Source organism: Salvia miltiorrhiza, chromosome 4 (genome assembly GCF_028751815.1).
Source record: "Salvia miltiorrhiza cultivar Shanhuang (shh) chromosome 4, IMPLAD_Smil_shh, whole genome shotgun sequence".
NCBI classification, from domain to species: Eukaryota; Viridiplantae; Streptophyta; class Magnoliopsida; order Lamiales; family Lamiaceae; genus Salvia; species Salvia miltiorrhiza.
The window spans coordinates 39555792-39571025 of record NC_080390.1 but is presented as its reverse complement, the minus strand read 5'-3'; the positions used below and the strand labels follow the sequence as shown (position 1 = coordinate 39571025).

Genomic DNA, 15234 nt, shown 5'->3' with positions numbered 1-15234 from the left:
ACCGCCTTTCACCCTCAAACAGATGGACAATCAGAAAGGACAATTCAGACCCTTGAAGATATGTTGAGGACAGTGGTGCTAGACCGAGGAGGAAGTTGGGAATCAGTGCTGCCGTTAATCGAATTCGCCTACAACAATAGTTACCAGGCAACCATTGATATGGCACCTTATGAGGCGCTGTATGGAAGGAAGTGTAGATCACCACTTTACTGGGATGAGGTGGGTGAAAGAAAAATCCTTGGGCCAGATGCAGTAAGCGAGATGATTGAGACCATCCGCCAGATTAGAGCAAGAATTAAAGAGGCTCAGGACAGACAGAAGTCTTATGCTGATACCCGACGAACCGAACTACAATTCCAGATTGGAGACAAGGTTTTCCTTAAAATATCACCCTCGAAAGGGATCGTTAGATTCGGTGTTAAGGGTAAGTTGAGACCCCGTTTTGTAGGACCTTATGAGATCCTTGAAAGAATAGGTGCCGTAGCGTATAGGTTGGCACTGCCACCTAGCTTTGGAAACGTCCACAATGTGTTCCACGTGTCACCGCTGAGACGGTACGTGTTTGACCTCAAACATGTGATTCACCAAGATGAAATGATTCTTAACCCAGACTTGACGTACGAGGAAGAACCTGAAGCCATTTTGGATCGAAAGGTGCAAGAGTTAAGGAATAAATCGATCGCGTCAGTCAAAATACTGTAGAGACACCATGGACCGGAAGAAGCAACGTGGGAACTTGAGGACCAGATGAAAGAAAAATACCCAGAACTTTTCACATAGGTATGCAAATTTCGGGACGAAATTTTTGTTAAGAGGGGTAGTATGTAACAACCCGCTCTTTTATTATATTTAAATCCAGTAATATGATAATTATTATTTCATATTTCAGTAAATCAAGCCCAGTAATTATTTATGATTTAAATTCAACTTATGACACTGGATTATATTCAATTAAGCAGGATTATTATTTTATTACCAAGTCAGTAGTTTCACGTAAATAAAATCGCGATGAAAATTATTGAGTAAGCCAATAATTATTCATTTCAGATTCATAACTGACTTAGCGAAGTCATGTTATTTATTAATCACAATAGAATTATTTTTTTTATTTTTATTATTATTTCTTGAGTCGTGAATTTATTCCGGCTTATGAAGAATTAAATCTACGGATTTAATTTAGAATTATTCTAGCTAAAAAAGGAAGCAGATATCGAGTAGTTTCATAGAGTACTTTTGAATGAGACCGAGAAGAGAGTCTGAATACAAATAAACATAGATACGCACAAATCAAATCAATTACCCTCAATTATTTATACATATGTCTAAGATAAGATAAGTGAAGGAAATAAATGCACAGCACGCTCTCCAACTCCACGCCTACACTGTGCATCTTTTGACTCCAACTCTCCACGCCTGTCTGTATTCTTTTTGACTCAATTCTGCACATTTTTGACAAAAATGTGTGCATATTCACACCGAACACCTTCACAGATTGAAAGCATATAACATCCTCATACCCATTCCACACTTAAACGTCTTCATCCATCTCTGCCAAAATATTCACAAGTTTCAGTTTAATTCAACTGCAATCATCAACCAAGCATCATTCAAGGTAATTATCATCTCAGTTATTTCAAGTTCCATTTACATGCTTCACATTCCATCAGCATGAGTTCAACCTTAGAAACACTAGATATGCATCGATTAGCATGATTATTTCAATAAGAGAAATGCATAAACAGTTTACTTCTATATAAAACCCAATAACATGTAATCCTACGCCATTTTACGCTAAAGGACCATAGCCATTTACTTAGCACACATAGCACCTTTGATTTGTACAAATAGATGAAATAAAAGTAGGACTTAGCTTCTGAAAAAAAAAAAAGGGGAGAGCAGTAGCGACTCGGTGCTTGGCGGCGGTTTCAGGCGAGGAGCTCGCCTTGTTGCTCCACGACCTGTTCAGTCGGGCCGAGAGAACGAACGAGGCGGCGCCAACGTGTGCTGCCGTCTCTCGCCATTAACCGAACAGCAGCAACAGAGCCGAGAGATCATGGCTCGACCCTTGCCTCCGTCATGTCGGCACAAACGTGTGCGTGAGAGCAGTGAGCAGCGACGGCCTCCCTACAGCAGCGGCGTTCGGTGCTTGGCAGCAGAAGTCGGCCTTGGGCGAGGCAGCGGCAGCCGACGACGGTGGTGGCTGTCGGAACTCGGCAACAGCAGCTCCACGCGGCGACCTCGCTGTGAGTCGCCGGAGCAACAGAAAGCGACACTCCTCGACGTTGAAGAGAAGAGCCGCGGCGGCGGAAGTTCGAGGGAGGAGATGGCTGGATTGAGCGAGAGAGAGAAATGGTTTCCAGCGAACTCACCGGCTTTAGGCAACGCGGCGCCGGATTTAAGCGAAGATCGAGCGAGAGAGAAAAAGATGTTGAGCAGCGTGTGTTTCTTGATTTTAGAGAGAGTGCGGTTTTGATTATTAAAAAAAAGGAGAATGAATGTTTTGCCTTTAATAAAGAAAAGGGAGAACCGATGATAGTGAATTAAGAGAGATAAGGAATTTTTACTTTAATAAAGATAGAGAGAGATTTGTTGATTAAGATATAAAGTGTGTGTGTGTGTGTGCGTGTGGTGAATTGAGAGAGAGAGAGAGATAATATAAAATGTGAGGTGTTTTATTGTAGGAGTGAAAATGATGGGTAGTGCTTTATTTTAAAGAAAGTGTCGATTTTGTGGGTTTACATGAGTGCTATAAATTTTTAAAAATTTCTTAATGATGTGTCGATTTTGTTGTTTATGAGGATTTAAAATTTCTGATCAAAAAGAAAAAGAAAATAGAGTATTTTAATTGTGGGAGTATTATTACGAGAGAGATGAGCCTACCGAGTTTTGTGGAAAATAGGGAGTACCGATTTATTTTTGAGGATCTAAGAGGTAATGAGAAATACAAGAATTGAGCCTTGATATATTTTTATTTTGGACTCATATTTTATTAATTGGGCCTAATGTTATTTATGCATTGGGCTTCGAATTTATTCATTTGGGCTTTGCTTATTTTATTTCCATTGGGCTAATATATATATATTGTTTGGACTCTATTATTTATATAAATGGGCTCCTATTATTTATTTTGATTGGGCTTCTATTAATTGATAATAATGATTTTCGAATTTTTATTAATTGGGCTCCTACAATTTATTTAGTTAAAGCCCAATGAGACTTATTAATTTAGGCCCCATTATTAAATCCTAATTATATTTAATTAGTGATTAATTTTAATACTTACTAATTATTAGTTGGTAAGTGAGTTAGATTAATTCAAGATGAGTAGATTATTAAGATTAATAATCCGACCTCATAAGACGAGCTTTAATTCCTTAAATAGGATTAGCATCTCATAATTTAATTAAAGGAATATGAGTCATGCATAATCATTTCATGCATCCTCATTTATTGAGATTTTTTTTTAGAATTAGAATCTTATTTTATTTTCTCGGATTAAAGGTCAAACACCAGAGTTAGAGCTAAACCGTGAGTCTGCTATTCAGGTGGGCTTTCTATGTATAAACTAAAATTATATATTAGAATTGCTAAAACTTTATGCTTATGAATTTAAATGATATTGTCAATGCCTAAATGCTTTATGTTTTATTATTAATTGCCTATCTGATGTTAATCGAATTCGGATTCTGGATGGGACCGCAAATCCCTTCGGAATTAGTGTACACCCTTGTGATCGAGAGTCATCTAGCGGGTTGGCCGATCATAGTGTCCGTAGAGGGAGGCCTCCCTCTCGGCACGAGTTACTGATATGGTGATTAATGATATAAAATACCTGTACAGGTTATTGATGAAAGAAATGATATTATTTTTGGTAAATACGAGTCTTTAAAGGAAAACCCTCGTATCTTACTACTATTGAAAGGCTTGACAATAAAATATTATGCATGTATGTAAATTCCGGCAAGTGTCCACTAAGTACTCCCGTACTTAGCCCTGCATGTATTTTTAAATGTGCAGGTTGAGCTGTGATCGAGGATGTAGTGTGCAAGCGGAGCTTTTGTCGATCTAGGATGAGTACCTCAGAGTAGAGTATATGTCTTCATACATATACTCAAATTGTTATTCCGCTGCGAACACTGATTTTGCTAAGACATTATGTTATCTATTAAAACAATATGTATTATTTAACAATGTACTCAAACTCGTTGAGTATCCCTTTTGGATAATATTATGTACGCTCTCCTTTTGGCCTTCGTTAAATTCTAGTTAATTTCAATTGTTTCCCTTATACAAGTCGAGTCATCAAGCTAAACATGCCCCTTTTCTAATCCCGCTCCTAATACCCTCCCCTAGTCACGTTTTCCCCGAATTTGCTATCCTTAGCAAGTGCGGTCGTGACAGGTCCAGCCCCCCTCTCCCCCCCCCCCCCCAGTCTCCATGTGGCTCCGCCACTGATCACCCTTGATAAGTCAGTCCAATTGAGTGTCATCCTTGATGGGTCAGCTCTGGTGAGTGTCACCCTTGACAAGTCAGTCTAACTGAGTGTCACCCTTGACGTGCATGTTAGCTCCACAGAGCGTCACTCTTGACGGATCGTCGAGCATCACCCTTGACGGGTCAGCTCTGCTCATCGCCATCCTTGTTGGTCAGCCCCGCTTGTAAATTGGCACTATGTAGTAAATCATATAAATGCCACTAGCTATTTGTCTTAGTAAATGTTCTCTCCGTCCCAATTTAATATGTCACATGTCCTTATTTGGACGTCTCATTTTAATATGTCACTTCTAAAATAGAAAGTCAATACATAACAAATATCCTCACATAACTCATTATTTACACCGTATATCATTGTGGCCCATACATAATTATCTCTCTTTTCATTTTAAAACGAATATCTTCATTTATATCTCTTTCTTTTTGGGAATATATATCCTTACAAAAAATTAACTTATTTTTCCTATTTTATTATAAACTATTTGTTTCTTAATATTTGTGCTCATCCCTTGTAGCCTTGGGACGAAGGGGGTATTGACATTATTCGTCATAGTAAAATGATATAATTCTTATATGTAAATGACACTCTTACTCTAGTAAATTATATTTTTATTTACGGTAAATGATATTCAATATAATATTTACTTATTTCTTAATTTAATTAACTATAAATATATTTTTCGTATTATAAATGATACTTTTAATGTACGCAAATGACACTTTTATTGCATGCAAATGATACTTTAGAATGAAACGATAGATGATACTCCCTCCATCCCACCGAAAGTGGTTGTATTTCTTTTCGGACCGTCCCAACGAAAATGAGTCATTTATCTTTTTGGCAAAAATTAGGGAATTTAAGAGTTTAATTAACAAAACTAAGTTCTTCTTTATCTTTTCTTAATTAACCCAATCAATCATTCTCTCTCCCTCTCTCTCTCTACTGAAATTAAATCAACCCATCTTTCTCTTTACCTCACATCTGAAATACAATCCACTTTCTCCCTTTTAATCTTTCGGCCACGAAATCAAAACAATCTCCTCTCTCTATTGGAATTTTGCTACTACAACACTGAAGTCCGACAAGGCAGGCATTTAACACTACTAGAAAAATGTACATAGATGACACTAGATAGATGACACTTTTTCTAAAAAGAGTCATCTATGAGCGCATTTTTTGTTTATGTTAGGTCCGGAGGGTCTCGAATAGGTGTATGGGGGGAGAATACACCTATAGGCTATTTTCGATCTTTTCAAGAGATCAAAACGAAACTTCAAACACAAACTCAGACACCTGTTTACTGAAAGGAGTTTTGACCAAAACAGGGTTAACGACTGATACTGAATACTCTTCAGTAAGGAGTTATCAGTTAAGTCAAAAGAACTTAACTGATGCACGTAAGGCTTCTCAATCGAGTTTGATAAACAGAGATGTTATAAATCTTACTGACTATCAGCAGATAGATCAGTCAGACTGATAACACACGCAGCGGAAAATTTTTATTTCGCAATAGCCTGTGAGTTGAGCACGTTGTTAGTCTTGAGTTTCTCTTTGCAATTAATCAGTTTTCAGTTTACGAAAGGAATAGCACAAGTATGAAAGTAAAAACTGAAAGCTGTAAATAACACAGAGATTTTTACGTGGTTCGGAAAATACTTCCTACATCCATGGTCGGTTGATCAGACCAACAACTTCACTCTGCAAGTGCTTACTGGTGCACTGCAAACCTGAACATGTGCTTACAGGTGCACACAACCGAAACAACCGAAGATCCAATCTTCAGTACCAACACACCTTGTTGGATTTCTCACTCCTAGCATGCACTAGGCACTAGGATCTCACGGAGACAATGCCTTTCTGAACTCCTTTACAACACAAACACTCGATTCAGTCGGTTGAAGGGAGGTTTGAAAACTTGCTAACTAAACTTCAAAGAACAAGTTCTTTGCAGTTAGTTTGACCTAGGTTTTGGATAAACGAGGTTTGCCTAAGGTCTAAGAGAATTTATGTAATCAGCAGTGACTGATTTTTGGCTTTGGGATTCTCTTCTTCGATTCAAACTTTGGAGAGTCTGGGCTTTAGCTGAGAAACCATTTTAATTTGGCAGAGTTTCAGCTTATGTCGTTGAATCGGTGAAGATTGATGTGATCCTCGAGCGCTATTTATAGGAGAAGTCTTGAATAGATCCGTTGGCGGAGAAGGTCTTCAAGATTTCTTCCGTTATAGAGTAATTTTAACTTGGGCTGAGGCTTCAATCTTCGAGGTTCCTTGTTTGGTGAGAACGGCTATCTTGAATAGCAGGAGATGCGACATCTCTGAAAAGGTAATCACCAAAGAGGAGTGACCTCTACAGAGAAAGGACGATCCTGAGATCTCTGCATTTAATGTGGATGTACTTCTGGAGTGCGTGGCTTCCTTTGAACGTTGAAGGTTCAGTCCGAGGAAGAATGTTTAACTGATACTTGACTTTAGTATCAGTCCGCTGATTCCTCGTGGCACGCATTAAGTAATCAGTCAAAACTGATTCTTCGACTGATGCTTCAGTCGGCAACTTCAGTCTTCAGTCTTCAGAACAACACCTAAACTAGAAAAAGAACTCTAACACTTGAGTTCATGCAGTTCTAGACTATTACAAAAAAAACCTATTGATTTTGGTATCATCAAAACAATGATTAGGATATTTCATTAAGTTCCCAACAGTTTATATGACGCTTTGTAAAAAACCCATCATGTATGAAGTGTCAAGATTGCAATAGATGACGCTTGTACAAGAAGCGTCATGTATTTATAACATAGATGACGCTTTATGAAAAGCGTCATCTATGTGCGTGCTTTTGAATTACAATAGATGACGATTTATGAAAAGCGTCATGTATTATAGTGCTCTTCAAAAGTTTATTTTAATCTCTTTTTATTTTATTTATTTTTTAACATTTAAATCCTTTATCTACAACACCACTAATTAATAATTATTGATATTACTATTTAAAATTTTATATAGTTATTTTTGAAAGAAAAAAAAGTGCTCTAATTTATTTATTTTTTAAAATGGTGTTATATTGTTCTAAATTGTGGTAGATTGTTCTAATTTGATTTTTTTTTTAAGTAGTGTTTGTAATAATTTTATTATTATTGATTATGCTATTTAAATTTTGATATAGTCAATTTTAAATAGACAATCTAATTTTTTGTAATTGATTATACTATCTAATTTTTTTTTATCGATTATTGATTATGCTTTATAGAATATGTTATAATTTTTTTTTTATAATTGATTATACTATCTATTTTTTTTATCTTTATACTATCTAAATTTTGATATAGTCTGGTCAAGGAGTAAATATATGTAGTGCCTTTACCAAATGCACCATCATATTATTTTGTTGATGAGACGATTCTAACTATTTTTATACGTACTTTATGAAAAATAATACTCTCTCCGTCCCAATAAATGTGGTCACTTTCCTTTTCGGCACGGAGATTAAGAAAGTGATAGTTAAGTTTTAATTGGGTGTGGTCCACCAAAATTAGTGAATTAATTAGTCATTTCTCAAACCTATCTTCTTCTCAATTTCTACCACTCAGTCCCATTCTTTCGATTCCAGCGAGCAACAGCAGGAGCCACCACCACCAGTCTCCCTCAATTCTTCGTCGCCGGCGAAACTCACTTTTTTCTCCGGCGAACTCCAAAATCAAAACTAAATCCCTAGATCAAAATCAAACCAAATCTCAAGTTCAAATCAAAACCAAACCAAATTAAACCAAAACTAAATCCCTAAAATCAAAATCAAATCAAATCTCCGGCGAACTCCAAAATCGAAACTCACCTTTTTCTTCGTCTGTTGTGACTGCTGCTGCTCCTGCTTCGTCCGCGGTCGTAACTTCCCTGAGTGGTGGTGGGCCTCCTCGATGGCGCCGCCGTCGCAGGAGATGGCAGAAGGAAGGAAGCGGCAGAGAATGAGAGGGAGAGGGCGAGATGGGCGACGACGACCGTGCGTTGAACGACGCCGGCCGTGGTCTTGAGGCGGCGGCGGATCTGTCGCGAGGATGAAGAAAGCGGCAGCGGGGCGTCTGTCGTGTTGTTTTCGACAACAGAGGGTGTGAACGGTTAAGAGGGTGAGAGGAGAGGGATGAGAGAGGGAAGATGAGGCAGTAGGCGCGGCGGCGGTGCCGCTGAACGGCGGCGACAGGTGCCGAGAGAGAGAGGATCGGTCGAGAGAGAGAGAGTGGCGAGAGCGAGATGGGTTTGTGTGTGTGCTAAAAATGTATTTTGTGTGTATTTAATTAGGTTTTAGGTTTAATTAGAACTTTTAATTAGATTAATTAATTAGGTTTAATTAAAGTAAATATTTCCATTTTAAGAAAGTGGCCACTTTTAGTGGGACAAACTAAAATGGAAAGGTGGCCACATTTATTGGGACGGAGGGAGTAAGAAATAAAATTGTTCTAATTGCCCTAGTTGCTTTACCCTTCATCGTCCGCAATAAAATTTCGTCCTCAGCAAATTTGCGCCCAGCATTGTTCTCTCATTGCCCTAGTCTGAAACATTGCCGCCCTTGAGTAATTGCCAGTCACCGCCCACTGCCACGCCGCTCGTCTGGCGTCGCCGCCCCCCAACAGCCTCCATTCGCCACCCACCAGCCTCCAGTCACGTCGCGAGTCCCCGTTCTTCTCCGGTCATCACCGTCGCACCACCCTGCTCTCTTCTGCCGTGACACCGTCGGCCGTCGACAACCAAGGTCATGACCATAATATATGCAATGGTCACATTAAGTGTCCTGTATTTATTATATATATGACACTTTAATTTGTCTTCTATACGCTCATAGATGATGCTTCTTAAGTGTCATCTATACTATAAAAGCGTCATGTATAAGCGCATAGATGATGCTTCTTAAGCGTCATCTTATCTGGAAGTATAGATGACATGTCTATTTTTGACACTTGTGGTTGCATATAGATGACGCTTTTTAAGCGTCATCTATGAGCGTTTTTCTAGTAGTGTGCAACGTCGTCCTTCTATGCCTTGTTCACCCATCCCTCTCCCATTCTTCCCTCTTTCAAACAAGTCAAACCCAAACTCTTCTCTTGGTTCAGGCACAATCGTCGCCGCCGCCGTTGAAGGACCGACGAGATTGGTGCCATTCATCCACATCTACCTACCTCTTCCTCTAGTTGGGGGAGGTTTTTAAATTAATTTTGATTTTTAAAAAAAAAATCATTAATTACACGTATAATAAAATTATTAAAAAAATAATCAAATTATTAAAAAGATAAATTTAATCTTAAAATTATTTAAAATCACTAATTATATAATATAACTATTCTTCCCCTAAATTAAAAATACACTTAATACACTAAACACTAACTTCTTAAATCTCGTGCCCAAAAGAAACGTCTCACTTATGGCGGGACAGAGGGAGTACTTCGCAAATGATACATTACAAATGACACTTTTAATAATAGAAAATGACACTTTTAATGTATATAATGATTATAAATCAAATTATATTTTGTATAAAAATAAATGTATATTATAAATGACACTTTTAATACACGTAAATAACACTTTTACGTGGTTTCTAAAAGATGGGGAGATATGTTGGACGACGACGACTCTTTGGATGAGGATGAATCTCTAAATATTTTCTCATAGTTTGGGTGTTTGTTTTCGTTTACCCGTTGTTTCTCGCGGGTGTTTTAGACTGCTTTTGTTTTGACTCATGTCTTTCTTTTTTTCCTTTCTAATAAAATTTCTATTTCAACAATACACGTAAATAACACTTTTACTGCATGCATTTAATAAATGATAATTCACAAATGACACTTTTAATAATAAAAAATGATACTTTTAATATATATAAATGAACTTCGTAAATAATATTTTTGTAAAATCAAATGACGCTTTTTAATAAAAGAAAATGATACTTTTAATAAATGCAAATGATCATACTTTCAAATGGGTCGAAAAATGATAATTCGCAAATGATACATTACAAATGACACTTTTAATATCAGAAAATGATACTTTTAATGTATGCAATGATATTTGTAAATGATACTCCTTTCGGTCCACCAATTTTTTCCATTTCGATTCATCCACCAAAATATGGATAACTATTTTTGGCAATATACCCCAGTACCCACAAACACTTTTAACTATGACACTCATTTTTATCTACTTAATTATTTACAAAAAAGTACCCTTATTGGGCCGCCTTAAAGCAACTAAATACCACAAATGATGTGAAATTCATATTTCACTCGCAATACACGCAACAAAATTCTTAAAATGTTTGTTGAAGCCATTTAGGCATATTTTTTATGGACGGAAGGAATATTTTTTATGAAATCAAATAATATTTTATATAAACATAAATGATATATTACAAATGATATTTTTAATACACGCAAATGATATTTTTAATACATACAAATGATACTTTTGAATGGACTGAAAAGAGATTAATTTGGGCAATATATATATTATATAAATTAATAAATTAAAAAATTATATATTAACAACCATATCACCTATTAATAAAAAAAAAAAAAAAAACAACCATATCACCTAAGTTAATTAATATATCACCTAAAGCTAATTTGGCCGAATGAAGTATTAATTGGGTTGTTGTCACCTAAGATAAGTTTGAGCGCACGGTGAGTCAGAACTTATAATAGTTGAAGATCTCGCCTCCAACTACATTTATCTGAAATAAAATGTAAATCACATGTTATATAGTACAATTTTTTTTAAACACACTACTATCTATGCATAACTTGTTTTGCTTCACATTCATATTTCTCCAATCTGTTGACACACTATATCCTGGAACAGAGGATCCCATCTGGTTATCCATAACAAGAATTCTCTCCCTCTTCAACGTCCACGGTGACGGCATAAAACTTATTTAAAATGGCTATAATTTACAAAGCTGAAGTTGTTGGAGCAGCAATCATCATCATCTGAAGCTGTTCCTCGAAGACTTGCAGTGCTTTGAGGGGTAGACAAACTGGCACCACTATGCCATTCTTAAAAGATACATACCAAGTTGTTTGATAAAAAGGAAAATCAACGCCTATCGCGATCCCACCATACGCCGCCGCGCCCCACCCAAGATCCACTTGCTTGAAACCCCCATGCGTAAAGTCCGACACCATGTAACTGTTTTCCAGCGCATAAGGGGGGCGACCTCTCATCACCATCAGATCCGCCACAGATCTCAGGTACTCCTCCGTGGCTTCCTCTTTGGCTTTGCTCACCAGCTCCACCGCCAAGTGCAGCGGCTTCTTTGATAATTCCTCAGCAATTGTGACGGCCGGTAGGGCAGCTAGAGCGTTGCCGTAGTATCCCAGTGGAAGCGGAGGGTTCATTCGCTTTCGCATATCCACCACGACCAAGAACCTAACCTCTTCATCAGGTTTGGGAGAGAGGGCGATTGTCCGGCAGCGCCAGGCGCAGCCTGCCACGATTTCGAATCTGGAGATGCGGCGGCAGGCTGCGGCGGAGGGTGGAGATGTCGGCGGCGCTAAAGAAGAAGGAGCGCTCCGCCATTTGTTGATGCGGGATGCATATGTCGGATACGAGATGATGAAATTCGGGGTGGGGAAACGAGGGGCGCGGCGGGTGACGAGCGGAGAGGAGATGCCGTTGCCAAACCGGCATAATAGAAGGGAGCGTGGCGCCACAAGCAAGTTCGCCGACGGCGGAGAGAAATTGGAAAAGGCCAGCAGCATCGCACATTGTGTGATTGAAGAGATAAGCAAAGATAAATCCGCCACATTTTAGACGAGTAACCTGTTGAGTTCACTGCCTTCAACTTAATATAATTGTGGCAGATACTACACTATTAATATTACTCTCAGCTTGCATTCTTCTCTTTCGTTGTAAATTTATGGTAAAAAATACTCCCTCCGTCCCTAAAATAACTTCCTCTTTTTCCATTTTGGGACGTCCCCCAAATAACTTCCTCTTTCTTTCTTTCCATTTTTGGAAACCTACCCCACCACTAATAATACTTTATTTATTCTTACTTTTCACTTTTCACCACTCCCAATACTAATTATAACACTTTTCACAACTTCCAATAATATTATATCATTTTTTCTCCATTATCAATACACTTTACAACTTTTTATTAAAACACGTGTCGTCCCCAAAGAGGAAGCCATTTCAGGGACGGAGAGAGTAAGTGATACGAAAAACTTCTCACTAATTTATCATAATAGGTGATATGAACTTCACACTTTAAAATTTCATTTTTTCTTCCCCATTTTCTACAAAAGATAATTTCACCCAGCCCCACTTTCTAATTCCTTACTTTCTCTCGAATGACTGGCAATATTATCTCTTCATTTTCGGTGTGATATAATATTATCCCTCCTTAAAATAAAAAAGAAGAATGAAAAATGGTGAATCTCTTTAGTTGAAAACAAGGGGAAAGACTAAAGGGATTTAAAGGTAGAAATTTATTTTATCTCTCATTTTTTCATAATAAATTTATTATATATCCAAATCTTGTGACCTATTAAATTGAGATGGAGTGAGTATAGGAGAGCTTTATCTGAATGAGTTGTGAAAGTAAATGAAGTGAAAAGGCTCTTCTCTTTCCTCTAACCCCATCTATACACGTCCACACCCCCATATAATTTACACCCTTTACACAAAAGATTCGTCAAATATTCTCTCACATATTAATTCATGTATTTCAACAGACCTTGTCATATTAAAAATAGAAAATCTTATACAATAAATAAATACCTGAATAAGCAAGAGAGGAGAATTGATGATTTCATCATCGTGGTTTGGCATATGAGGAAGAAGGTCTTCTAAGTTGGGGAAGGGTGGATAAAGGGTATCTCCAAAGTGGTGCAACATTACATCGGCGTCAGCCTCGATGAAGACCACCCCCTGGCCGGTGCACTCCACCACCAGCTTCCGACCGACGTATTCCCTCAGTCGTCCGGCCAATGGGTAGTAAAACACCAAGGCTTTGGCAACAGCATCACGAATAATTTTCACAGGATCTTTCCCTTCCATGGAGGGATTCTTTTCGTAGAAATTTATCAATGGAAAATGTCTTCGGAAGCTATCTTGATCGTCTATATCGGAGAGATATTTGAATTCATATGGTATGGATTCTGCCGGAGAGACTAGCTCTAGATTTTTTCTCATAACTTTGAAGGTTAGGGTTTTAGATGAAACCATCTTTGCATGTCTTGAACGCAACATAGTATGCACATATATTTATACAATTAGGTTTGGCACATGGTAGCAAGAAGTTATAAAAATGGAAAAATTATGAAGTGTACCATAACTAATAATTACGTGATATGAGATCCAATGTTTTACAATTTTATGTGCACAATGTCCCACTCTTATATCTATTATTTTAATAATATCTTTTATTTTTGTATTAAACAGTTATAAAATAATGAAGATAAGAACTGCACATAGTAAATTGTGAAACAAAAGATCTCATCTAATATTAAACTTCCGACTTGACCAACTCTGTTAAAATGGTAGCAGATTTGGGAAGGCCCTGTATCGTAAAGTTTTTCATTAAAACTAAGTACAAATGCGTATGAAGTATGCTATTGATATTAATAATGATAAGTTTTTTTTTATTAAAACTAAGTACTCCCTCCGTCCGCCAAAAGTAGACTACTTTGGTTGGGCACGGGATTTAATAAAATTAGTGATGATTTTGATGTAGTGGAGAAATGGTCCCACCACTTTATTAGATGTGTGGTTGAGATTGAATTTGGGGTGGTTTTTTTGTAAATAAAGAGTGTTTGTAAGGATAAAAGATTAAAGTGGGTGGTGGGACCATTTCCATAAAAAGAAAGTGGTATACTCTTCGCGGACGCCCAATATAGTAAAAATGGTCTACTTTTGGCGGACGGAGGGAGTATATATAGATTAGCCCTACCAAACCAATTAATTAATATGTGAATCTATGAGGGTGTTTGGCTAATTTATTTTAAAGAATTTATAGACTTCAATAGCTTACAAAATGTTTCATCAAGAGCTTATAAAATGTAGTTTCTCAAAAACTTATAAGCTTTCAAAGTATTTGGATAATTGAGCTTATAAGTGAGAGAAAAAATCTTTATTAGAAAGAAAAAATTTAATAGAGATGAACTTAAAAGAGTATATGATCGATGGAAATAACAAGTTATGGTTGAATTATATTTGTAAAATGATTATTGTATATATAAAATTCTGACAAAAATAAATTGAGATAGAAAAACTTATTTTTTTGGGAGTTATAAACTATTTAAAAAACCTATTTCGTCAAACACTTTGAAAGAATTTATATAAGCACCTAAACAACTTAACTTATAAATTGAGCCAAACACCCTCTGAATTAGGTATAAAGAGTTTGAAAATTATTGTCTATGAAATAGATTTGTTTTGAAACTACCTATGAAATAAGTTTTAAATGGCCGTTCAACCAACCCTATAATAATTTATTGCAAATCTACAAAGGATTATAAAGTAGGGATGGTGATGTGAAGAAATTTCTTATCTATACCTTACGGTTTTTAGATATATATACCTTAGTTTGATACTCCCTCCGTCCCAATAATGAAGACACACTTCATTTAGGCACGAAGATTAAGGTAAGGTAGTTTAGCATCATTAGTGTATTTAATTAAAGAATTGATAAAGGGCTTTATTAACTCTCAACTCTCTCTCATCTTCTCCGATCACCACCGCCGACCACCGCTGATTC

The 15234-nt window shown here is 37.0% G+C and overlaps 1 pseudogene; it reads right to left on the bottom strand.

Moving 5' to 3' along the window:
- Positions 1 to 11415: 11415 nt before the first annotated feature.
- LOC131021606 (benzyl alcohol O-benzoyltransferase-like) lies at positions 11416 to 13703 on the bottom strand (annotated as a pseudogene).
- Positions 13704 to 15234: the final 1531 nt, after the last annotated feature.